At 42.4% G+C, this 25864-nt stretch overlaps 6 non-coding genes and 2 pseudogenes across 6 annotated transcripts; 1 reads left to right on the forward strand and 7 right to left on the reverse strand.

The window, feature by feature from the left end:
* Window positions 1-7645: 7645 nt before the first annotated feature.
* LOC135045223 (U1 spliceosomal RNA) lies at window positions 7646-7808 on the forward strand. Its single transcript, XR_010237750.1, has one exon. It is a non-coding gene; the product is annotated as a U1 spliceosomal RNA (small nuclear RNA).
* A 2081-nt stretch (window positions 7809-9889) lies between these two features.
* Window positions 9890-10068, reverse strand: LOC135044572 (U1 spliceosomal RNA; annotated as a pseudogene).
* A 12552-nt stretch (window positions 10069-22620) lies between these two features.
* LOC135045173 (U1 spliceosomal RNA) lies at window positions 22621-22783 on the reverse strand. The gene has a single exon (XR_010237701.1). It is a non-coding gene; the product is annotated as a U1 spliceosomal RNA (small nuclear RNA).
* A 152-nt stretch (window positions 22784-22935) lies between these two features.
* LOC135044839 (U1 spliceosomal RNA) lies at window positions 22936-23099 on the reverse strand. The gene has a single exon (XR_010237377.1). It is a non-coding gene; the product is annotated as a U1 spliceosomal RNA (small nuclear RNA).
* Window positions 23100-23773: 674 nt separating this feature from the next.
* On the reverse strand, window positions 23774-23936 carry LOC135045174 (U1 spliceosomal RNA). Its single transcript, XR_010237702.1, has one exon. It is a non-coding gene; the product is annotated as a U1 spliceosomal RNA (small nuclear RNA).
* Window positions 23937-24088: 152 nt separating this feature from the next.
* Window positions 24089-24252, reverse strand: LOC135045001 (U1 spliceosomal RNA). Its single transcript, XR_010237537.1, has one exon. It is a non-coding gene; the product is annotated as a U1 spliceosomal RNA (small nuclear RNA).
* A 694-nt stretch (window positions 24253-24946) lies between these two features.
* LOC135044557 (U1 spliceosomal RNA) lies at window positions 24947-25087 on the reverse strand (annotated as a pseudogene).
* A 152-nt stretch (window positions 25088-25239) lies between these two features.
* LOC135045082 (U1 spliceosomal RNA) lies at window positions 25240-25403 on the reverse strand. Its single transcript, XR_010237615.1, has one exon. It is a non-coding gene; the product is annotated as a U1 spliceosomal RNA (small nuclear RNA).
* Between the last annotated feature and the right edge of the window lie 461 nt (window positions 25404-25864).

Genomic DNA, 25864 nt, shown 5'->3' on the forward strand with positions numbered 1-25864 from the left:
TGCACCACAGAGACACTTTGCAAAAAGTACATACTGACAAAGACTAATAAGCATTCATCTAGAACGTTTCCTAGAAAAACTTTAAAAAATCAATAATCTGGAGAGTTTTTGTAAGATGTTTCTTCCAGCAACCAATGAAGAAACACATTGGTACTTTCGCATGATGAGTGAGTGCTTCAGGATCTCTTGCACTTACATGTGCAGCAGAGTACTGCAATGAAAGCATGCTGGGCCCATAACCCAGAGGTAGGCAGATTGAAACTATCCTTTGCTATATGCATTTTTTTTTTTGTTCATTAAAGTAATCCAAAACTGGGATTGATATTTTAGCTTTTATTTTTACTTAAAGTACAATAACTTTTACCATTTTAATTTGTTTTAATAGTATATTGACAGTATTGTTTTCTTTCAAAAATCCAATTAATTTTCTTTACCCGATTATTAAAATGGTAATTGACAAAAACAAACTACATTGTCACCAGAAGAGCAATACAAAATGTACAAGTGATATATTAAAATCATCTTTCCAGCTTGAATTTCAATGATGCATTGGGGCAACGATTTTGTGAGAAACATCTTCACCCTTAAATAAAGATTTTCTTAATTCCTTACCTGTGTGCTAATTAGATATCACCTTGTTTTCACATTAAACAGACTTCCACATGAGAAAGCAGCAAGGATGCAGTGGCGTTAATGTTTCCTGGTGTCAACCTGTATTATTTCAGTAGATATTGAAATGAGGATGCATCTTGCTGCCTTTCCAATGAAGCAAGTTTAATTTAGTAATAGGTGAAAAACCATCCCTACAAATATGTTAATCAGATACTTGGCTTTGTGGACACTTTTCAGAGAACAAATTAGTTAGCATAAAAATAAAGCCAGAAAATGAAGAGCTGTTTAATCACTCAATTGGATTTTTCTGCCAGCATATTTATTTTTCTCTGCAACCCACTGCTAAATTGTGCTTCCTAGCTGTTTTTATAAAATCACTGAATCAAATCTAACTCTGATTACATCAGAGAAGGCCAGGTACCCTGCACCATAACAGGGGGTTTGAAATTTTGACTTGTCTACTTAAAGATCACCAAAATCTTATAACAAGGTCAATTAAGTCCCTGGGTGGGATTGAACCACCAACTTTTTGGTTAATAGCCTTACACACTAACTGATTGCGCCACAGTGACACTTTGCAAAAGTACTTACTGACAAAGGCTAATAAGCATTCATCTAGAACGATTCCTAGAAACATTTTAAAAAGTCAATAATGTGGAGAGTTTTTGTAAGATGTTTCTTCCATCAACCAATGAAGAAACACATTGGTACTTTCCCATGATGAGTGAGTGCTTAAGGATCTCTTGCACTTACATGTGCAGCAGAGTACTGTAATGGAAGCATGCTGGGTCCATAACCCAGAGGTAGGCAGATTGAAACTGTCCTCTGCTATATGCATTTTTTTTTGTTAATTAAAGTAATCCAAAACTGGGATTGATATTTTTGCTCTTTTATTTTTACTTAAAGTACATTAACTTTTACCATTTTAATTTGTTTTAATAGTATATTGACAGTATTGTTTTCTTTCAAAAATCCAATTAATTTTCTTTACCCGATTATTAAAATGGTAATTGACAAAAGCAAACTACATTGTCACCAGAAGAGCAATACAAAATGTACAAGTGATATATTAAAATCATCTTTCCAGCTTGAATTTCAATGATGCATTGGGGCAACGATTTTGTGAGAAACATCTTCACCCTTAAATAAAGATTTTCTTAATTCCTTACCTGTGTGCTAATTAGATATCACCTTGTTTTCACATTAAACAGACTTCCACATGAGAAAGTAGCAAGGATGCAGTGGCATTAATGTTTCCTGGTGTCAACCTGTATTATTTCAGTAGATATTAAAATGAGGATGCATCTTGCTGCCTTTCCAATGAAGCAAGTTTAATTTAGTAATAGGTGAAAAACCATCCCTACAAAGATGTTAATCAGATACTTGGCTTTGTGGACACTTTTCAGAGAACAAATTTGTTAGCATAAAAATAAAGCCAGAAAATTAAGAGCTGTTTAATCACTCAATTGGATTTTTTTGCCAGCATATTTCTTTTTCTCTGCAACCCACTGCTAAATTGTGCTTCCTAGCTGTTTTTATAAAATCACTGAATCAAATCTAACTCTGATTACATCAGAGAAGGCCAGGTACCCTACACCATAACAGGGGTTTTCGAAATTTTGACTTGTCTACTTAAAGATCAACAAAATCTGATAACAAGGTTAATTACGTCCCTGGGTGGGATTGAACCACCAACCTTTTGGTTAATAGCCGTACACACTAACTGATTGCGCCACAGCGACACTTTGCAAAAGTACTTACTGACAAAGGCTAATAAGCATTCATCTAGAACGTTTCCTATAAAAACTTTAAATAGTCAATAATCTGGAGAGTTTTTGTAAGATGTTTCTTCCATCAACCAATGAAGAAACACATTGGTACTTTCCCATGAGGAGTGAGTGCTTCAGGATCTCTTGCACTTACATGTGCAGCAGAGTACTGTAATGGAAGCATGCTGGGTCCATAACCCAGAGGTAGGCAGATTGAAACTATCCTCTGCTATATGCATTTTTTTTGTTAATTAAAGTAATCCAAAACTGGGATTGATATTTGTGCTCTTTTATTTTTACTTAAAGTACAATAACTTTTACCATTTTAATTTGTTTTAATAGTATATTGACAGTATTGTTTTCTTTCAAAAATCCAATTAATTTTCTTTACCCGATTATTAAAATGGTAATTGACAAAAACAAACTACATTGTCACCAGAAGAGCAATACAAAATGTACAAGTGATATATTAAAATCATCTTTCCAGCTTGAATTTCAATGATGCATTGGGGCAACGATTTTGTGAGAAACATCTTCACCCTTAAATAAAGATTTTCTTAATTCCTTACCTGTGTGCTAATTAGATATCACCTTGTTTTCACATTAAACAGACTTCCACATGAGAAAACAGCAAAGATGCAGTGGCGTTAATGTTTCCTGGTGTCAACCTGTATTATTTCCGTAGATATTGAAATGAGGATGCATCTTGCTGCCTTTCCAATGAAGCAAGTTTAATTTAGTAATAGGTGAAAAACCATCCCTACAAAGATGTTAATCAGATACTTGGCTTTGTGGACACTTTTCAGAGAACAAATTAGTTAGCATAAAAATAAAGCCAGAAAATGAAGAGCTGTTTAATCACTCAATTGGATTTTTCTGCCAGCATATTTCTTTTTCTCTGCAACCCACTGCTAAATTGTGCTTCCTAGCTGTTTTTTTTATAAAATCACTTAATCAAATCTAACTCTGATTACATCAGAGAAGGCCAGGTACCCTACACCATAAGAGGGGGTTTGAAATTTTGACTTGTCTACTTAAAGATCACCAAAATCTGATAACAAGGTCAATTACATCCCTGGGTGGGATTGAACCACCAACCCTTTGATTAATAACCAAACACACTAACCGATTGCGCCACAGAGACACTTTGCAAACTTACATACTGACAAAGGCTAATAAGCATTCATCTAGAACGTTTCCTAGAAAAACTTTAAAAAGTCAATAATCTGGAGAGTTTTTGTAAGATGTTTCTTCCATCAACCAACGAAGAAACACATTGGTACTTTCCCATGATGAGTGAGTGCTTCAGGATCTCTTGCACTTACATGTGCAGCAGAGTACTGCATTGGAAACATGCTGGGCCCATAACCCAGAGGTAGGCAGATTGAAACTATCCTCTGCTATATGCATTTTTTATTGTTAATTAAAGTAATCCAAAACTGGGATTGATATTTTTGCTCTTTTATTTTTACTTAAAGTACAATAACTTTTACCATTTTAATTTGTTTTAATAGTATATTGACAGTATTGTTTTCTTTCAAAAATCCACTTAATTTTCTTTACCCTATTATTATAATGGTAATTGACAAAAACAAACTACATTGTCACCAGAAGAGCAATACAAAATGTACAAGTGATATATTAAAATCATCTTTCCAGCTTGAATTTCAATGATGCATTGGGGCAACGATTTTGTGAGAAACATCTTCACCCTTAAATAAAGATTTTCTTAATTCCTTACCTGTGTGCTAATTAGATATCACCTTGTTTTCACATTAAACAGACTTCCACATGAGAAAACAGCAAAGATGCAGTGGCGTTAATGTTTCCTGGTGTCAACCTGTATTATTTCCGTAGATATTGAAATGAGGATGCATCTTGCTGCCTTTCCAATGAAGCAAGTTTAATTTAGTAATAGGTGAAAAACTATCCCTACAAAGATGTTAATCAGACACTTGGCTTTGTGGACACTTTTCAGAGAACAAATTAGTTAGCATAAAAATAAAGCCAGAAAATGAAGAGCTGTTTAATCACTCAATTGGATTTTTCTGCCAGCATATTTCTTTTTCTCTGCAACCCACTGCTAAATTGTGCTTCCTAGCTGTTTTTTTATAAAATCACTTAATCAAATCTAACTCTGATTACATCAGAGAAGGCCAGGTACCCTACACCATAAGAGGGGGTTTGAAATTTTGACTTGTCTACTTAAAGATCACCAAAATCTGATAACAAGGTCAATTACATCCCTGGGTGGGATTGAACCACCAACCCTTTGATTACTAACAAAACACACTAACCGATTGCGCCACAGAGACACTTTGCAAACTTACATACTGACAAAGGCTAATAAGCATTCATCTAGAACGTTTCCTAGAAAAACTTTAAAAAGTCAATAATCTGGAGAGTTTTTGTAAAATGTTTCTTCCATCAACCAACGAAGAAACACATTGGTACTTTCCCATGATGAGTGAGTGCTTCAGGATCTCTTGCACTTACATGTGCAGCAGAGTACTGCATTGGAAACATGCTGGGCCCATAACCCAGAGGTAGGCAGATTGAAACTATCCTCTGCTATATGCATTTTTTATTGTTAATTAAAGTAATCCAAAACTGGGATTGATATTTTTGCTCTTTTATTTTTACTTAAAGTACAATAACTTTTACCATTTTAATTTGTTTTAATAGTATATTGACAGTATTGTTTTCTTTCAAAAATCCACTTAATTTTCTTTACCCTATTATTATAATGGTAATTGACAAAAACAAACTACATTGTCACCAGAAGAGCAATACAAAATGTACAAGTGATATATTAAAATCATCTTTCCAGCTTGAATTTCAATGATGCATTGGGGCAACGATTTTGTGAGAAACACCTTCACCCTTAAATAAAGATTTTCTTAATTCCTTACCTGTGTGCTAATTAGATATCACCTTGTTTTCACATTAAACAGACTTCCACATGCGAAAGCAGCAAGGATGCAGTGGCGTTAATGTTTCCTGGTGTCAACCTGTATTATTTCAGTAGACATTGAAATGAGGATGCATCTTGCTGCCTTTCCAATGAAGCAAGTTTAATTTAGTAATAGGTGAAAAACCATCCCTACAAAGATGTTAATCAGAGACTTGGCTTTGTGGACACTTTTCAGAGAACAAATTTGTTAGCATAAAAATAAAGCCAGAAAATGAAGAGCTGTTTAATCACTCAATTGGATTTTTTTGCCAGCATATTTCTTTTTCTCTGCAACTCACTGCTAAATTGTGCTTCCTAGCTGTTTTTATAAAATCACTAAATCAAATCTAACTCTGATTACATCAGAGAAGGCCAGGTACCCTACACCATAACAGGGGGTTTGAAATTTTGACTTGTCTACTTAAAGATCACCAAAATCTGATAACAAGGTCAATTAAGTCCCTGGGTGGGATTGAACCACCAACCTTTTGGTTAATAACCATACACACAGACTGATTGCGCCACAGCGACACTTTGCAAAAGTACATACTGACAAAGGCTAATAAGCATTCATCTAGAACGTTTCCTAGAAACATTTTAAAAAGTCAATAATGTGGAGAGTTTTTGTAAGATGTTTCTTCCATCAACCAATGAAGAAACACATTGGAACTTTCCCATGATAAGTGAGTGCTTCAGGACCTCTTGCACTTACATGTGCAGCAGAGTACTGTAATGGAAGCATGCTGGGTCCATAACCCAGAGGTAGGCAGATTGAAACTATCCTCTGCTATATGCATTTTTTTTTTGTTAATTAAAGTAATCCAAAACTGGGATTGATATTTTTGCTCTTTTATTTTTACTTAAAGTACAATAACTTTTACCATTTTAATTTGTTTTAATAGTATATTGACAGTATTGTTTTCTTTCAAAAATCCAATTAATTTTCTTTACCCGATTATTAAAATGGTAATTGACAAAAACAAACTACATTGTCACCAGAAGAGCAATACAAAATGTACAAGTGATATATTAAAATCATCTTTCCAGCTTGAATTTCAATGATGCATTGGGGCAACGATTTTGTGAGAAACATCTTCACCCTTTAATAAAGATTTTCTTAATTCCTTACCTGTGTGCTAATTAGATATCACCTTGTTTTCACATTAAACAGACTTCCACATGAGAAAGCAGCAAGGATGCAGTGGCGTTAATGTTTCCTGGTGTCAACCTGTATTATTTCAGTAGATATTGAAATGAGGATGCATCTTGCTGCCTTTCCAATGAAGCAAGTTTAATTTAGTAATAGGTGAAAAACCATCCAAGAGCTGTTTAATCACTCAATTGGATTTTTTTGCCAGCATATTTCTTTTTCTCTGCAACCCACTGCTAAATTGTGCTTCCTAGCTGTTTTTATAAAATCACTGAATCAAATCTAACTCTGATTACATCAGAGAAGTCTAAATACCTAACACCATAACAGGGGGTTTGAAATTTTGACTTGTCTACTTAAAGATCACCAAAATCTGATAACAAAGTCAATTACATCCCTGGGTGGGATTGAACCACCAACCTTTTGGTTAATAGCCATACACACTAACTGATTGCGCCACAGCGACACTTTGCAAAATTACATACTGACAAAGGCTAATAAACAATCATCTAGAACGTTTCCTAGAAAAACTTTAAAAAGTCAATAATCTGGAGTGTTTTTGTAAGATGTTTCTGCCATCAACCAATGAAGAAACACATTGGTACTTTCCCATGATGAGTGAGTGCTTCAGGATCTCTTGCACTTACATGTGCAGCAGAGTACTGCAATGGAAGCATGCTGGGCCCATAACCCAGAGGTAGAAAGATTGAAACTATCCTCTGCTATATGCATTTTTTTTGTTAATTAAAGTAATCCAAAACTGGGATTGATATTTTTGCTCTTTTATTTTTACTTAAAGTACAATAACTTTTACCATTTTAATTTGTTTTAATAGTATATTGACAGTATTGTTTTCTTTCAAAAATTCACTTAATTTTCTTTTTTGTGTGCTAATTAGATATCACCTTGTTTTCACATTAAATAGACTTCCACATGAGAAAGCAGCAAGGATGCAGTGGCGTTAATGTTTCCTGGTGGTAGTGGGGGACTGTGTTTGTGCTTTCCTCTGGTCAGCTCTGGTAAAAGTCAGATTTCTTTGTCTCAGATCTTCCTCTAGCCTTGTTCTTCTTTCGAGAGTTCCCTTGTGCTGCCTCAGTTGGATCTCCTTCACTTGACAGGGGGGTACCCGAGCAGCGACCCTCCCCAGCACTAGCCCAACTCCTACTTACCTGCCAGGTGAGATACTATGATCATGAAGGTGCTTCTCCCAGGGAAAGGCTCACCCATTGCACTCTGGGTGTGCTGCTCCTGCGATTTCCCCAAATGTGGGAAACTTGACTGCATAATTTGTGTTTCCCCTGGTCGGCTCTCGTATAATTCAGATCTCTTTGTCTCAGGTCTCTCTCCAGCCTAGTTTGCTGTCTGTTTCCACTTCTCTTTTCTTAAACCGCTCCCTTCTATGCCCTTGCGCACCTTAATTAAATCTAACTCTGATTACGTCAGAGAAGGCTAGGTACCCTACACCATAAGAGGGGGTTTGAAATTTTGACTTGTCTACTTAAAGATCACCAAAATCTGATCACAAGGTCAATTACATCACTGGGTGGGAACCTTTTGGTTAATAGCCTATGTAAGTGCAAGAGATCCTGAAGCACTCACTCATCATGGGAATGTACCAATGTGTTTCTTACAAAAATTCTCCAGATTATTGACTTTTTAAAGTTTTTCTAGGAAACGTTCTAGATGAATGCTTATTAGCCTTTGTCAGTATGTACTTTTGCAAAGTGTCGCTGTGGCGCAATCAGTTAGTGTGTATGGCTATTAACCTAAAGGTTGGTGATTCAATCCCACCCAGGGACGTAATAGACCTTGTTATCAGATTTTGGTGATCTTTAAGTAGACAAGTCAAAATTTCAAACCCCCTCTTATGGTGTAGGGTACCCGGCCTTCTCTGATGTAATCAGAATTAGATTTGATTAAGTGATTTTATAAAAAACAGCTAGGAAGCACAATTTAGCAGTGGGTTGCAGAGAAAAAGAAAAATGCTGGCAGAAAAATCCAATTGAGTGATTAAACAGCTCTTCATTTTCTGGCTTTATTTTTATGCTAACAAATTTGTTCTCTGAAAAGTGTCCACAAAGCCAAGTCTCTGATTAACACCTTTGTAGGCATGGTTTTTAACCTATTACTAAATTAAACTTGCTTCATTGGAAAGGCAGCAAGATGCATCCTCATTTCAATGTCTACTGAAATAATACAGGTTGACACCAGGAAACATTAACGCCACTGCATCCTTGCTGCTTTCTCATGTGGAAGTCTGTTTAATGTGAAAACAAGGTGATATCTAATTAGCACACAGGTAGGGAATTAAGAAAATCTTTATTTAAGGGTGAAGATGTTTCTCACAAAATCGTTACCTCAATGCATCATTGAAATTCAAGCTGAAAAGATGATTTTAATATATCACTTGTACATTTTGTATTGCTCTTCTGGTGACAATGTAGTTTGTTTTTGTCAATTACCATTTTAATAATAGGGTAAAGAAAATTAAGTGGATTTTTGAAAGAAAACAATACTGTCAATATACTATTAAAACAAATTAAAACGGTAAAAGTTATTGTACTTTAAGTAAAAATAAAAGAGCCAAAATATCAATCCCAGTTTTGGATTACTTTAATTAACAAAAAAAATGCATATAGCAGAGGACAGTTGCAATCTGCCTACCTCTGGGTTATAGGCCCAGCATGCTTCCATTGTAGTCCTTTGCTGCACATGTAAGTGCAAGAGATCCTGAAGCACTCACTCATCATGGGAAAGTACCAATGTGTTTCTTCATTGGTTGATGGAAGGAACATCTTACAAAAACTCTCCAGATTATTGAATTTTTAAAGTTTTTCTAGGAAACGTTCTAGATGAATGCTTATTAACCTTTGTCAGTATGTACTTTCGCAATGTGTCTCTGAGGCGCAAACAGTTAGCGTGTTCAGTTGTTAACCAAAAGGTTGGTGGTTCAATCCCACCTAGGGACGTAATTGACCTCGTTATCAGATTTTGGTGATCTTTAAGTAGACAAGTAAAAATTTCAAACCACCTCTTATGGTGTAGGGTACCTGGCCTTCTCTGATGTAATCAGAGTTAGATTTGATTAAGTGATTTTATAAAAAAAACAGCCACGAAGCACAATTTAGCAGTGGGTTGCAGAGAAAAAGAAATATGCTGGCAGAAAAATCCAATTGAGTGATTAAACAGCTCTTCATTTTCTGGCTTTATTTTTATGCTAACAAATTTGTGCTCTGAAAAGTGTCCACAAAGCCAAGTATCTGATTAACACCTTTGTAGGGATGGTTTTTCACCTATTATTAAATTAAACTTGCTTCATTGGAAAGGCAGCAAGTGATGTCATCCAAGCAGTGGGTCAAAGTTGGCTTCAAACCTCGTCTGCTTATGAAAAGAGAAAAGGGGTATGCAGGGCATGGCGGCCTTTTGCGGTGCTTGGATGACCCCTAGTTCGCATTAAATAATGCAGTCGAGTTTCCCACATTTGGGGAAATCACAGGGGTCAGCATACCCAGAATGCAATGAATGAACCGCACCCTGGGAGAACAGTCTTCATGACCATGGTATCTCCTATGCAAAATAAGTATGATTTGGGATAGGGCTGGGGAGGGCCGCTGCTCAGGCACATCTCTGTCAAGTAAAGGAGATTCAACTGAGGCAGCACAAGGGAACTCTCATCTGGGGACAACAACTGCAGGGAGAACACATATTTTCAGATGAACATGGGAGGGCAGAAGGCTGCCTAATACTGAAGCACCCCCAAACAACAAACCAAATGCAACAACTAGTGCAAGCATTCCTGGGGGAAGGCCTGCAGCAGATGGATTTGCATATGGCGATGTCATCCAAGCAGTGGGTCAAAGTTGGCTTCAACCCTCGTCTGCATATGAAAAGAGAAAAGGGGCGTGCAGGGCATGGCGGCCTTTTGCGGCACTTGGATGACCCCTAGTTCGCATTAAACACCTCCACCCTCCGTCGGTGTGGGGCTCATGTTGGCTATGCCCCAGCCCCTGAAGCATTCAAGCTGATTTCTTGCAGCAGCTGGGCACTGTAACAGCTCCAGAGCGGCTCTGTAAGGCAAGTAAAAGGGTGTGGGCCCTGCAGCACTACCTGTAGTTCGCATTGTGCGAGACCCCTAGTTCGCATTAAACACCCCCACCCTCCTTCGGTGTGGGGCTCATGTTGGCCATGCCCCAGCCCCTGAAGCATTCACGCTGATTTCTTGCAGCAGCTGGGCACTGTAACAGCTCAAGAGCTGCTCTGTAAGGCAAGTAAAAGGGTGTGGGCCCTGCAGCACTACCTGTAGTTTGCATTGTGCATTGGAAGGCACAAAGTAAGCAGACAGGAGGAGAAGTCAGGATAGTGCACAAGGGTATAGACGGGAGGGGCTCAAGAAAAAAGAAGTGGAAACAGACAGCAAACTAGGCTTCCAATGCACAATGCAAACTACAGGTAGTGCTGCAGGGCCCACACCCTTTTACTTGCCTTACAGAGCAGCTCTGGAGCTGTTTAATCACTCAATTGGATTTTTCTGCCAGCATAATTTTTCTCTTACGTCCTAGAGGATGCTGGGGACTCCGTAAGGACCATGGGGGATAGACGGGCTCCGCAGGAGACATGGGCACTTAAAGAAAGACTTTAGATCTGGGTGTGCACTGGCTCCTCCCTCTATGCCCCTCCTCCAGACCTCAGTTTACTACTGTGCCCAGAGGAGACTGGGTGCTTTTCAGGGAGCTCTCCTGAGTTTCCTGACAGAAAGTATATTTGTTAGATTTTTTTATTTTCAGGGAGCCTGCTGGCAACAGACTCCCTGCATCGAGGGGCGGAGGGGAGAGATGCACACCTACTTCTGTGAGTTGATAGGCTCTGCTTCTTAGGCTACTGTACAGCATTAGCTCCAGAGGGATCGGTACGCAGGTCTCACCCTCGCCGTCCGTCCCAGAGCCGCGCCGCCGTCCCCCTCGCAGAGCCGGAAGATAGAAGCCGGGTGAGTATGAGAAGAAAAGAAGACTTCAGAGGCGGCGGAAGACTTCATGATCTTCACTGAGGTAACGCACAGCAGTAAAGCTGTGCTCAATTGCTCCCATACACCTCACACACGGCAGTCAGTGTAAGGGTGAAGGGCTCAGGGGGGACGCCCTGGGCAGCAATATAGACCTCTCTTTGGCAAAATAAATATATATGCAGCTAGGCACTGTATATATATATATAAGAGCCCCCGCCATTTTTTTACTATATTTGAGCGGGACAGAAGCCCGTCGCTGAGGGGGTGGGGCTTCTCCCTCAGCACTCACCAGCACCATTTTCTCCACAGCACCGCTGAGGGGAAGCTCCACGGACTCTCCCCTGCTTATACCACGGTAGAAAGAGGGTCTTAAAGAAGAGGGGGGCACATAATTAGGCGCATATATATATGGAAATACAGCGCTACTGGGTAAACATAAAATTATTGTGTTTTTTTCCTGGGTCATATAGCGCTGGGGTGTGTGCTGGCATACTCTCTCTCTCTGTCTCTCCAAAGGGCCTTGTTGGGGAACTGTCCTCAGATAAGAGGATTCCCTGAGTGTATGGTGTGTCGGTACACGTGTGTCGACATGTCTGAGGTAGAAGGCTCTCCTAGAGAGGAGCAGGAGCAAATTAATGTGGTGTCTCCATCGACAACGCCGACACCTGACTGAATGGATATGTGAAATGTTTTAAGTGCTAATGTAAACTTATTACACAAGAGATTAGACAAAGCTGAAGCTAGGGAACAGTCAGGGAGTCAACCCATGCCTGTCCCTATGTCGCAGGGACCTTCGGGGTCTCAAAAGCGCCCACTATCCCAAATAGTTGACACAGATACCGACACGGATTCTGACTCCAGTGTCGACTACGATGATGCAAAGTTACAGCCAAAATTGGCTAAATGTATTCGATATATGATTATTGCAATAAAAGATGTTTTGCACATCACAGAGTCCCCTGTCCCTGACACGAGGGTACACATGTATAAGGGAAAGAAACCTGAGATAACCTTTCCCCCCTCACATGAGTTGAACGAATTATGTGAAAAAGCTTGAGAATCTCCAGACAAAAAGCTGCAGATTCCCAAAAGGATTCTTATGGCGTATCCTTTCCCGCCAATGGACAGGATACGGTGGGAATCCTCCCCTAGGGTGGATAAAGCATTGACACGCTTATCCAAAAAGGTAGCGCTGCCATCCCAGGATACGGCTACCATCAGGGACCATGCTGACCGCAAGCAGGAGGTTACCCTAAAGTCCATTTACACACATTCTGGTACCTTACTCAGACCGGCAATTGCGTCGGCCGGGGTTGTAGCGTGGTGGCAGCATGGACAGATACCTTATCAGCAGAGATTGAGACCCTAGATAAGGATGCTATGTTATTGACCATAGGGCATATAAAAGATGCTGTCCTATATATGAGAGATGCTCAAAGTGACATTAGTCTACTGGGTTCTAGAATAAACGCTATGTCGATTTCTGATAGACGAGTCCTATGGACCCGGCAATGGACAGGTGATGCCGACTCAAAAAGGCATATGGAGGTTTTACCTTACAGGGGTGAGGAATTGTTTGGGGAAGGTCTCTCGGACCTAGTCTCCACAGCTACAGCTGGTAAATCAAATTTTTTGCCTTATATTCCCTCACAGCCTAAGAAAGCACCACATTATCAAATGCAGTCCTTTCGATCACAGAGAAACAAGAAAGTACGAGGTGTGTCCTTTCTTGCCAGAGGTAAGGGCAGAGGGAAGAAGCTGCACAACACAGCTAGTTCCCAGGAACAGAAGTCCTCCCCGGCCTCTACAAAATCCACCGCATGACGCTGGGGCTCCGCTAAAGGAGTCCGCCCAGTTGGGGGCACGTCTTCGAGTTTTCAGCCACATCTGGGTTCATTCGCAGGTGGATCCCTAGGCAATAGAAATTGTTTCTCAGGGTTACAAGCTTAAATTCGAAGAGGTGCCTCCTCGCCGGTTTTTCAAATCGGCCCTACCATCTTCTCCCCAGGAAAGGGAGATAGTGTTAAATGCAATTCACAAATTGTATCTTCAACAGGTGGTGGTCAAGGTTCCCCTGCTTCAACAAGGAAAGGGAAATTATTCGACCCTGTTTGTAGTCCCAAAACCGGACGGTTTGGTCAGACCCATATTAAATTTAAAATCCCTGAACCTATACTTGAAAAGGTTCAAGTTCAAGATGGAATCGCTAAGAGCGGTCATCGCCAGCCTAGAAGGGGGGGATTTTATGATATCTCTGGACATAAAGGATGCATACCTTCATGTACTCATTTATCCACCTCATCAGGCGTACCTAAGATTTGCGGTACAGTATTGTCATTACCAATTTCAGACGTTGCCGTTTGGTCTCTCCAGAATTTTCTCCGAGAATTTTCACCAAGGTAATGACGGAAATTATGGTGCTCCTGCGAAAGCAAGGTGTCACAATTATCCCGTACTTGAACGATCTCCTCATAAAAGCGAGATCAAGAGAGCAGTTGCTGAACAGCGTATAACTTTCACTGAAGGTGTTACAGCAACACGGCTGGATTCTCAATATCCCGAAGTCGCAGTTGGTTCCTACGACTCGTCTGACTTTGCTTGGGCATTATTCTGGATACGGACCAGAAAAGGGTTTATCTTCCGATAGAAAAGGCCGAGGAACTCATGACTCTGGTCAGGAACCTATTGAAACCAAAACAGGTGTCAGTGCATCACTGCACTCGAGTCCTGGGAATGATGGTGGCATCATACGAGGCCATTCCCTTCGGCAGGTTCCATGCGAGGATCTTGCAATGGGACCTACTGGACAAGTGGTCCGGGTCACATCTACAGATTCATCAGTTGATCACCCTGTCCCCCAGGGCCAGGGTATCTCTCCTGTGGTGGCTGCAGAGTGCTCACCTTCCAGAGGGCCGCAGGTTCGGCATTCAGGACTGGATCCTGGTGACCACGAACGCGAGCCTCCGAGGTTGGGGAGCAGCCACACAGGGAAGAAATTTCCAAGGTCTTTGGTCAAGTCAGGAGACTTGTCTTCACATCAACATCCTGGAGCAAAGGGCCATATACAACGCCCTATGTCAAGCGGAGACCTTACTTCGCGACCAACCAGTTCTGATCCAGTCAGACAACGTCACCGCAGTAGTTCATGTAAACCGCCAAGGCGGCACAAGGAGCAGAGTGGCGATGGCGGAAGCCACCAGAATTCTTCGCTGGGCGGAGAATCATGTAAGCTGTCAAAGTCAGAAAAATATCACGATGCACACTGCCATATTTGCACCTCATATGTGTCCCTGCTGCGCATGCGTGCGCTCTCCCGTGCGTGCGCATACTCGCTGTTGCGGGCACCCGCAGGCGCACGGTATGCGCATTTACGGTAGAGATTGTGTGCGTCTAGCGGGCGACTCTTTCGTTACATATTTTCACCATATAATGCATTTTGTAGATTATGGTCCCTTTGATAGATTCTGAAAGTTTAGTTAATGTAGTATGTTCCTGGACAGAGAGATCCCTCATTGTTTGATACGAAGGGTCAGACAGGAGTAATACAGTGGTGTTTAGTATCCATCGGAAGAGTATTTAATTAGCAATATTCCGGTGTTGGTTTGAAGCGGATCAATCGCTCGTGCGAATAGTTATGGACATAAGAAGTTTATGAACATTTACTGTATTTGCACTTACTTATCCATGCGGCGGGAAACCCAGTTTCCCTCCCACCTAAGCTGTTGGAAATAGTCACAGCCCACCTGTATGAATCAACCTATGACCTTTTGTTATAATGCGAAGACGAATTCCTGTGTCCAATGAACAATGAGATTGTAGGGACCATTGAATTGTATTGTGTGTGGGGCATAAATAGACAGGCCGATCACATCCAGCACTCACTCTTCATCGGTTATCATTGCTGAAAATCGGGAGCTGGATGTCCAGAGGCGCATGCGATCGTTTCCTTTGTGCGTAAGTTTTCTCCGTAATCATATTGTCTTTTCTTGTTATTATGGGCCATATCTTTCTCTCTCTCTCTTCTCTTTCTCTCATTTTCTCTTAAACGTACTTGTATTGTATTTACTGTGTAGTTACCTGGTTAGTTAGTCTATGTTATATTGTAGTGTATGACTTGTATTGTATTAATTCTTTTGCAAGTATAACATTCATAATATATATATTAGGCGTTGGACCCTAAGCACGGTATTTGTGTATTTCTTATAGTGTTAAGTATTCTCAGAGCGTCGGTGACGCTCGAACAGCTTTTGAGTTAATAAGGTTATACAGTGTTGCATTTACACCCTATCTCTACACTAAGGTTTTACAGCAAATTACATTGTTTGTGGTTTAGACATAAAGGTTTAACATTGTGAGCGTCGGCGCCGCTCGTGATCTCCTCGTGGTCTCGAGCGTCCGCTACGCTGATAGCGTAGCATTACGGTAGTCGCTCACCTATAAGTGTGCCCGATACCAACAGCGTATTCTCGTGAGCGTCTGTATCGCTCGAGCAGCCCGCTCCCGATACAGCGTCCGTTACGCTATAGCGAACCATTACGTTAGTCAGCAGCCAATAGCGTGCCTGCCTGTGATCTCTTGGCCGTGAGCGAACGTGACGCTTGAGCGTCTCGACCACGGCTAAGCGAACGAAGGACACTAGAATGAAAATTTTAAAGCCTCCTATTAGTGCTTCATCTACACGTTATAGCCCTTAATTTTCCAATGCCTATCTCTTTGCAAAAGAGAGATATCGGCAAGGAAAAGCTGTATTGTACCTTTGCAGTTTTCTCCCAAACGAAGGACACTAGAATGAAAATTTTAAAGCCTCCTGTTAGTGCTTCATCTACACGTTATAGCCCTGAATTTTCCAATGCCTATCTCTTTGCAAAAGAGAGATATCGGCAAGGAAAAGCTGTATTGTACCTTTGCGTTTTTCTCCCAAACGAAAGACACTAGAATGACAATTTTAAAGCCTCCTGTTAGTGCTTCATCTACACGTTATAGCCCTGAATTTTCCAATGCCTATCTCTTTGCAAAAGAGAGATATCGGCATGGAAAAGCTGTATTGTACCTTTGCATTTTTCTCCCAAACGAAGGACACTAGAATGAAAATTTAAAAGCCTCCTGTTAGTGCTTCATCTACACGGTATAGCCCTGAATTTTCCAATGCCTAGCTCTTTGCAAAAGAGAGATATTGGCAAGGAAAAGCTGTATTGTACCTTTGCATTTTTCTCCCAAACGAAAGACACTAGAATGAAAATTTTAAAGCCTCCTGTTAGTTCTTCATCTACACGTTATAGCCCTGCATTTTCCAATGCCTATCTCTTTGCAAAAGAGAGATATCGGCAAGGAAAAGCAGCATTGTACTTTTGCATTTTTCTCCCAAACGAAAGACACTAGAATGAAAATTTTAAAGCCTCCTGTTAGTGCTTCATCTACACGTTATAGCCCTGAATTTTCCAATGCCTAGCTCTTTGCAAAAGAGAGATATTGGCAAGGAAAAGCTGTATTGTACCTTTGCATTTTTCTCCCAAACGAAGGACACTAGATTGAAAATTTTAAAGCCTCCTATTAGTGCTTCATCTACACGTTATAGCCCTGAATTTTCCAATGCCTATCTCTTTGCAAAAGAGAGATATCGGCAAGGAAAAGCTGTATTGTACCTTTGCATTTTTCTCCCAAACGAAGGACACTAGAATGAAAATTTTAAAGCCTCCTGTTATTGCTTCATCTACACATTATAGCCCTGAATTTTCCAATGCCTATCTCTTTGCAAAAGAGAGATATCGGCAAGGAAAAGCTGTATTGTACCTTTGCATTTTTCTCCCAAACGAAAGACACTAGAATGAAAATTTTAAAGCCTCCTGTTAGTGCTTCATCTACACGTTATAGCCCTGAATTTTACAATGCCTATCTCTTTGCAAAAGAGAGATATCGGCAAGGAAAAGCTGTATTGTACCTTTGCATTTTTCTCCCAAACGAAGGACACTAGAATGAAAATTTTAAAGCCTCCTGTTAGTGCTTCATCTACACGTTATAGCCCTGAATTTTCCAATGCCTATCTCTTTGCAAAAGAGAGATATCGGCAAGGAAAAGCTGTATTGTACCTTTGCATTTTTCTCCCAAACGAAAGACACTAGAATGAAAATTTTAAAGCCTCCTGTTAGTGCTTCATCTACACGTTATAGCCCTGAATTTTCCAATGCCTATCTCTTTGCAAAAGAGAGATATCGGCAAGGAAAAGCTGTATTGTACCTTTGCATTTTTCTCTCAAACGAAAGACACTAGAATGAAAATTTTAAAGCCTCCTGTTAGTGCTTCATCTACACGTTATAGCCCTGAATTTTCCAATGCCTATCTCTTTGCAAAAGAGAGATATCGGCAAGGAAAAGCTGTATTGTACCTTTGCATTTTTCTCCCAAACGAAAGACACTAGAATGAAAATTTTAAAGCCTCCTGTTAGTGCTTCATCTACACGTTATAGCCCTGAATTTTCCAATGCCTATCTCTTTGCAAAAGAGAGATATCGGCAAGGAAAAGCTGTATTGTACCTTTGCATTTTTCTCTCAAACGAAAGACACTAGAATGAAAATTTTAAAGCCTCCTGTTAGTGCTTCATCTACACGTTATAGCCCTGCATTTTCCAATGCCTATCTCTTTGCAAAAGAGAGATATCGGCAAGGAAAAGCAGCATTGTACTTTTGCATTTTGAGTCCTTTTTTTTACTGATCTTTTGTGTTTTGAATTTTACATGCTCTGTACTATGACATTGGACATCGGCCTCGGCAGACGACGTTGATGGAATTTCATCGTCTCGGCCATGACTAGTGGCAGCAGCTTCAGCACGAGGTGGAAGTGGATCTTGATCTTTCCCTATTTTTGGAACCTCAACATTTTTGTTCTCCATATTTTAATAGGCACAACTAAAAGGCACCTCAGGTAAACAATGGAGATGGATGGATACTAGTATACTTATGGATGACGAGTGACTGACGACACAGAGGTAGCTACAGCCGTGGACTACCGTACTGCGTCTGCTAGTATAGAGATGATAATTAATGATATAAAAAAAATATATATATAACTACTGTAGGTATATATTATATAATGACGGACCTGGTGGACACTGTCAGCAGACTGCTAAACTACTAGTATGATGAAGATAGAAAAAAAAACCCCACCACAGGTAGGTAGGTATACAATTATGGACGAGCACTGACGACACAGAGATAGCCACAGCCGTGGCCTACCGTACTGCGTCTGCTAGTATAGAGATGATAATTAATGATATAAAAAAAAATATATATAACTACTGTAGGTATATATAATGTAATGACGGACCTGGTGGACACTGTCAGCAGACTGCTAAACTACTAGTATGAAGAAGATATAAAAAAAACTTCACCACAGGTAGGTATACAATTATGGACGAGTGACGACACAGAGGTAGGTACAGCCGTGGACTACCGTACTGCGTCTGCTAGTATAGATAATATACTAAATATATTACTACTGTAGGTATATAATATAATGACGGACCTGGTGGACACTGTCAGCAGACTCCTAAACTACTAGTATGAAGAAGATAGAAAAAAAAACCCACCACAGGTAGGTAGGTATACAATTATGGACGAGCACTGACGACACAGAGATAGCCACAGCCGTGGCCTACCGTACTGCGTCTGCTAGCATAGATAATATACTAAATATATTACTACTGTAGGTATATAATATAATGACGGACCTGGTGGACACTGTCAGCAGACTGCTAAACTACTAGTATGAAGAAGATAGAAAAAAAAACCCCACCACAGGTAGGTATACAATTATGGACGAGTGACGACACAGAGGTAGGTACAGCCGTGGACTACAGTACTGCGTCTGCTAGTATAGATAATATACTAAATATATTACTACTGTAGGTATATAATATAATGACGGACCTGGTGGACACTGTCAGCAGACTCCTAAACTACTAGTATGAAGAAGATAGAAAAAAAACCCCCACCACAGTTAGGTATACAATTATGGACGAGTGACGACACAGAGGTAGGTACAGCCGTGGACTACCGTACTGCGTCTGCTAGTATAGATAATATACTAAATATATTACTACTGTAGGTATATAATATAATGACGGACCTGGTGGACACTGTCAGCAGACTCCTAAACTACTAGTATGAAGAAGATAGAAAAAAAACACCCCACCACAGGTAGGTATACAAATATGGACGAGCACTGACGACACAGAGATAGCCACAGCCGTGGACTACCGTACTGCGTCTGCTAGTATAGATAATATAATAAATATATTACTACTGTAGGTATATAATATAATGATGGACCTGGTGGACACTGTCAGCAGACTCCTAAACTACTAGTATGAAGAAGATAGAAAAAAAAAAACCACCACAGGTAGGTAGGTATACAATTATGGACGAGCACTGACGACACAGAGATAGCCACAGCCGTGGACTACCGTACTGCGTCTGCTAATATAGAGATGATAAAGATGATAGAGATGAAAAAAAAATATAACACTACTGCAGGTAAATATTTATATAATATAATGTATGACCGACCTGCTGGACACTGTCAGCAGAATGCGTTTATAGAATAAAAAAAAAAAAACACCACAGGAGTGTTTAACTTTTTCAGGCAGACAATATACTGGTGGTCACACTGGCAGCAAAAGTGTGCACTGTACTCCTGCTATAACTGCTCCCCAGTCTCCCCCACAATTAAGCTGTGTGAGCAGTGAGCACTCAGCACAGTCAGATATACATAGATGATATATCATGCAGCACACTGAGGCTGAGCACATATATGGTATGTGTATCGTTTTTTTTCAGGCAGAGAACGGATTATAAATAATAAAACTGGTGGTCACTATCAGCAAAACTCTGCACTACTGAGTACTCCTGACAAGTTCAACTGCTCCCCAAATTAGTAGTAAATCAAATGTCACTCGTCTCTATCTTCTAATCTAAACGGAGAGGACGCCAGCCACGTCCTCTCCCTATCAATCTCAATGCACGTGTGAAAATGGCGGCGACGCGCGGCTCCTTATATAGAATCCGAGTCTCGTGAGAATCCGACAGCGGGATGATGACGTTCGGGCGCGCTCGGGATAACCGAGCAAGGCGGGAGGATCCGAGTCTGCTCGGACCCGTGCAAAAAAGGGTGAAGTTCGGGCGGGTTCGGATTCCGAGGAACCGAACCCGCTCATCTCTAATGGCCACCCAGCATGACGCCTCCCTTCTTGACAATGCTGTAATTGCAGTCGCACTGCAGTTCAGCGTGATCATAAAAAATGGTGTAGCCTCCTGCTGGTGCAGACTGTATGTGCGCGCAGGAAGCCGCCACCATTTTTGTGATCACAGCGGCTGAATGTGATGTAATACAGCCGCTGTGACCACGCCCCCTGTGTCTCCTCCATTGCAGACCCCATTTTGAAGCCTTGCCCCCGCACCGCTCCATCCCTGACTTGGAAATGGAGTGTTGCTGACCCCCCTCTCCCCCCCTGCCCCGATTGACAGGCAGAGGCGATCGCATTCTCTGCGGGGTGCCGCAGAAAATGCAGGCACATGCGTATGCTCTTAGCAATTTTTGCAGTTGGATCGCTTATTGTGATTGCAATCCAACCTGAATCAGGCCCTATTACCTATCACAATGCGCTGCGGGCAGTACAAAATTGGTTTAATATAGGAGAAAAACCCCCAGACCTGTGCTCCTTAACTGTACCTGGTGGCTAGTGGAGCGGCTGCCCAGTAATCAGTGTCCACGCCAGTGCGCACACGGTCCACCCCCTACGGCCACGCTCCCCTTAATCAGCGGCCTCGTGATCCGGAAGGGCGGTGTGTGTGTGACTGACCTTAGGAAGAAACCGGAGCCTCCGCTGCAGTGACCCAGCAACCAGGGCACGGGAGTATACAGCGCCGCTGGGAGTGATGAAGCTGCAGTAAAGATGTCTATTAGACCTAGCCTGCTGCAGCCCTTGTAGATTCTCATAAAACAAGTTCTTCTTTTCTTGTCAAAATTAATAGCTAAGAATAGGCTGCCTGAGGCAGGCCCCTGTTAAGTGGCCTGCTACTGAAGGCACCAACTACAAACTGAGCTCCCTGTTCATGGAAGCGGGGTTATAGAGGAGAATGCACTGAGCTTCTTGGGAACAGTCAAAAGCTTTGAGCCGGTTGGTGCCTCAGATCAAGATCCTACTCTACACCCCAATGTGAATCCTTGTGGAGTCCAGTGTACCCCACAGAAGAAATTAATGTGTCACACCCATTGGCAGCAACCTTAGAATAGCTGCTGACGGGCACAATTGAGAAAGGAAGGGGGGGGGACATTTGAATCCAACACATAGATGCAATTCAAATATGTAATTTGTACCTTCCTATTTTAAAATATAATGGATGAACCTCACCCTGTGAGAACAATCTTCATGATCAAGAGATCTCATATGCAAAATAAGTATGAGTTGGGATAGGGCTGGGGAGGGTGGCTGCTCGGGCAGCCCCTCCCCCGTCAAGTTAAGGAGATTCAACTGAGGAAGCACAAGGGAACTTTCGTCTGGGGACAACAACTGCAGGGAGACCACATCTTTTCAGATGAACATGGGAGGGCGGAAGGCTGCCTAATACTGAAGCACCATCAAATATCAAACCATATGCAACAACTAGTACAAGCATTCCTGGGGGAAGGTCTGCAGAAGACGGATTTGCATACGGTGATGTCATCCAAGCAGTGGGCCAAAGTTGGCTGGAACCCTCATCTGCATATGAAAAGAGAAAAGGGGCATGCAGGGCATGGCGGCCTTTTGCGGTGCTTGGATGACCCTTAGTTCGCATTAAACACCCCCACCCTCCTTTTGTGTGGGGCTCATGTTGGCTCTGCCCCAGCCCCTGAAGCATTCAAGCTGATTTCTTGCAGCAGCTGGGCACTGTAACAGCTCCAGAGCTGCTCTGTAAGGCAAGTAAAAGGGTGTGGGCCCTGCAGCACTACCTGTAGTTCGCATTGTGCGTTTGAAGGCACAAAGTAAGCAGACAGGAGGATAAGTCAGGATAGTGCGCAAGGGCATAGAAGGGAGCGGCTCAAGAAAAGAGAAGTGGAAACAGACAGCAAACTAGGCTGGAGAGAGACCTGAGACAAAGAGATCTGAATTATACGAGAGCCGACCAGGGGAAACACAAATTATGCAGTCAAGTTTCCCACATTTGGGGAAATCGCAGGGGCAGCACACCCAGAGTGCAATGGGTGAGCCTTGCCCTGGGAGAAGCACCTTCATGATCATAGTATCTCACCTGGCAGGTAAGTAGGAGTTGGGCTAGAGCTGGGGAGGGTCGCTGCTCGGGTACCCCCCTGTAAAGTGAAGGAGATCCAACTGAGGCAGCACAAGGGAACTCTCGAAAGAAGAACAAGGCTAGAGGAAAATCTGAGACAAAGAAATCTGACTTTTACCAGAGCTGACCAGAGGAAAGCACAAACACAGTCCCCCACTACCAAAAATAATGCAGTCAAGTTTCCCACATTTGGGGAAATCACAGGGGTCAGCATACCCAAAATGCAATGAATGAACCTCACCCTGGGAGAACAATCTTCATGACCATGGTATCTCCTATGCAAAATAAGTATGATTTGGAATAGGGCTGGGGAGGGCCGCTGCTCAGGCACATCTCTGTCAAGTAAAGGAGATTCAACTGAGGCAGCACAAGGGAACTCTCATCTGGGGACAACAACTGCAGGGAGAACACATATTTTCAGATGAACATGGGAGGGCAGAAGGCTGCCTAATACTGAAGCACCCCCAAACAACAAACCAAATGCAACAACTAGTGCAAGCATTCCTGGGGGAAGTTCTGCAGAAGACGGATTTGCATACGGTGATGTCATCCAAGCAGTGGGTCAAAGTTGGCTTCAACCCTCATCTGCATATGAAAAGAGAAAAGGGGCGTGCAGGGCTTGGCGGCCTTTTGCGGTGCTTGGATGACCCCTAGTTCGCATTAAACTCCTCCACCCTCCTTTGGTGTGGGGCTCATGTTGGCCATGCCCCATCCCCTGAAGCATTCAAGCTGATTTCTTGCAGCAGCTGGGCACTGTAACAGCTCCAGAGCTGCTCTGTAAGGCAAGTAAAAGGGTGTGGGCCCTGCAGCACTACCTGTAGTTTGCATTGTGCATTGGAAGGCACAAAGTAAGCAGACGGGAGGAGAAGTCAGGATAGTGCACAAGGGTATAGAAGGGAGCGGCTAAAGAAAAGAGAAGTGGAAACAGACAGCAAACTAGGCTGGAGAGAGACCTGAGACAAAGAGATCTGAATTATACGAGAGCCGACCAGGGGAAACACAAATTATGCAGTCAAGTTTCCCACATTTGGGGAAATCGCAGGGGCAGCACACCCAGAGTGCAATGGGTGAGCCTTGCCCTGGGAGAAGCACCTTCATGATCATAGTATCTCACCTGGCAGGTAAGTAGGAGTTGGGCTAGAGCTGGGGAGGGTCGCTGCTCGGGCACCCCCCTGTCAAGTGAAGGAGATCCAACTGAGGCAGCACAAGGGAACTCTCGAAAGAAGAACAAGGCTAGAGGAAGATCTGAAACAAAGAAATCTGACTTTTACCAGAGCTGACCAGAGGAAAACACAAACACAGTCCCCCACTACCACAAATAAAGCAGTCGAGTTTCCCACATTTGGGGAAATCACAGGGGTCAGCATACCCAGAATGCAATGAATGAACCTCACCCTGGGAGAATAATCTTCATGACCATGGTATCTCCTATGCAAAATAAGTATGATTTGGGATAGAGCTGGGGAGGGCCGCTGCTCAGGCACATCTCTGTCAAGTAAAGGAGATTCAACTGAGGCAGCACAAGGGAACTCTCATCTGGGGATAACAACTGCAGGGAGAACACATATTTTCAGATGAACATGGAGGGCAGAAGGCTGCCTAATACTGAAGCACCCCCAAACAACAAACCAAATGCAACAACTAGTGCAAGCATTCCTGGGGGAAGGCCTGCCGCAGATGGATTTGCATATGGTGATGTCATCCAAGCAGTGGGTCAAAGTTGGCTTCAACCCTCGTCTGCATATGAAAAGAGAAAAGGGGCGTGCAGGGCATGGTGGCCTTTTGCGGCGCTTGGCTGACCCCTAGTTTGCATTAAACACCTCCACCCTCCTTCGGTGTGGGGCTCATGTTGGCTATGCCCCAGCCCCTGAAGCATTCAAGCTGATTTCTTGCAGCAGCTGGGCACTGTAACAGCTCCAGAGCTGCTCTGTAAGGCAAGTAAAAGGGTGTGGGCCCTGCAGCACTACCTGTAGTTTGCATTGTGCATTGGAAGGCACAAAGTAAGCAGACGGGAGGAGAAGTCAGGATAGTGCACAAGGGTATAGATGGGAGGGGCTCAAGAAAAAAGAAGTGGAAACAGACAGCAAACTAGGCTGGAGAGAGACCTGAGACAAAGAGATCTAAATTATACGAGAGCCGACCAGGGGAAACACAAATTATGCAGTCAAGTTTCCCACATTTCGGGAAATCGCAGGGGCAGCACACCCAGAGTGCAATGGTGGGCCTTGCCCTGGGAGAAGCACCTTCATGATCATAGTATCTCACCTGGCAGGTAAGTAGGAGTTGGGCTAGAGCTGGGGAGGGTCGCTGCTCGGGCACCCCCCTGTCAAGTGAAGGAGATCCAACTGAGGCAGCACAAGGGAACTCTCGAAAGAAGAACAAGGCTAGAGGAAGATCTGAAACAAAGAAATCTGACTTTTACCAGAGCTGACCAGAGGAAAACACAAACACAGTCCCCCACTACCACAAATAAAGCAGTCGCGTTTCCCACATTTGGGGAAATCACAGAGGTCAGCATACCCAGAATGCAATGAATGAACCTCACCCTGGGAGAACAATCTTCATGACCATGGTATCTCCTATGCAAAATAAGTATGATTTGGAATAGGGCTGGGGAGGGCCGCTGCTCATGCACATCTCTGTCAAGTAAAGGAGATTCAACTGAGGCAGCACAAGGGAACTCTCATCTGGGGACAACAACTGCAGGGAGAACACATATTTTCAGATGAACATGGGAGGGCAGAAGGCTGCCTAATACTGAAGCACCCCCAAACAACAAACCAAATGCAACAACTAGTACAAGCATTCCTGGGGGAAGTTCTGCAGAAGACGGATTTGCATATGGTGATGTCATCCAAGCAGTGGGTCAAAGTTGGCTTCAACCCTCGTCTGCATATGAAAAGAGAAAAGGGGCGTGCAGGGCATGGCGGCCTTTTGCGGCGCTTGGATGACCCCTAGTTCGCATTAAACACCTCCACCCTCCTTCGGTGTGGGGCTCATGTTGGCTATGCCCCAGCCCCTGAAGCATTCAAGCTGATTTCTTGCAGCAGCTGGGCA

This window comes from Pseudophryne corroboree, unplaced genomic scaffold, assembly GCF_028390025.1.
Source record: "Pseudophryne corroboree isolate aPseCor3 unplaced genomic scaffold, aPseCor3.hap2 scaffold_90, whole genome shotgun sequence".
In the NCBI taxonomy this organism is placed as follows: Eukaryota; Metazoa; Chordata; class Amphibia; order Anura; family Myobatrachidae; genus Pseudophryne; species Pseudophryne corroboree.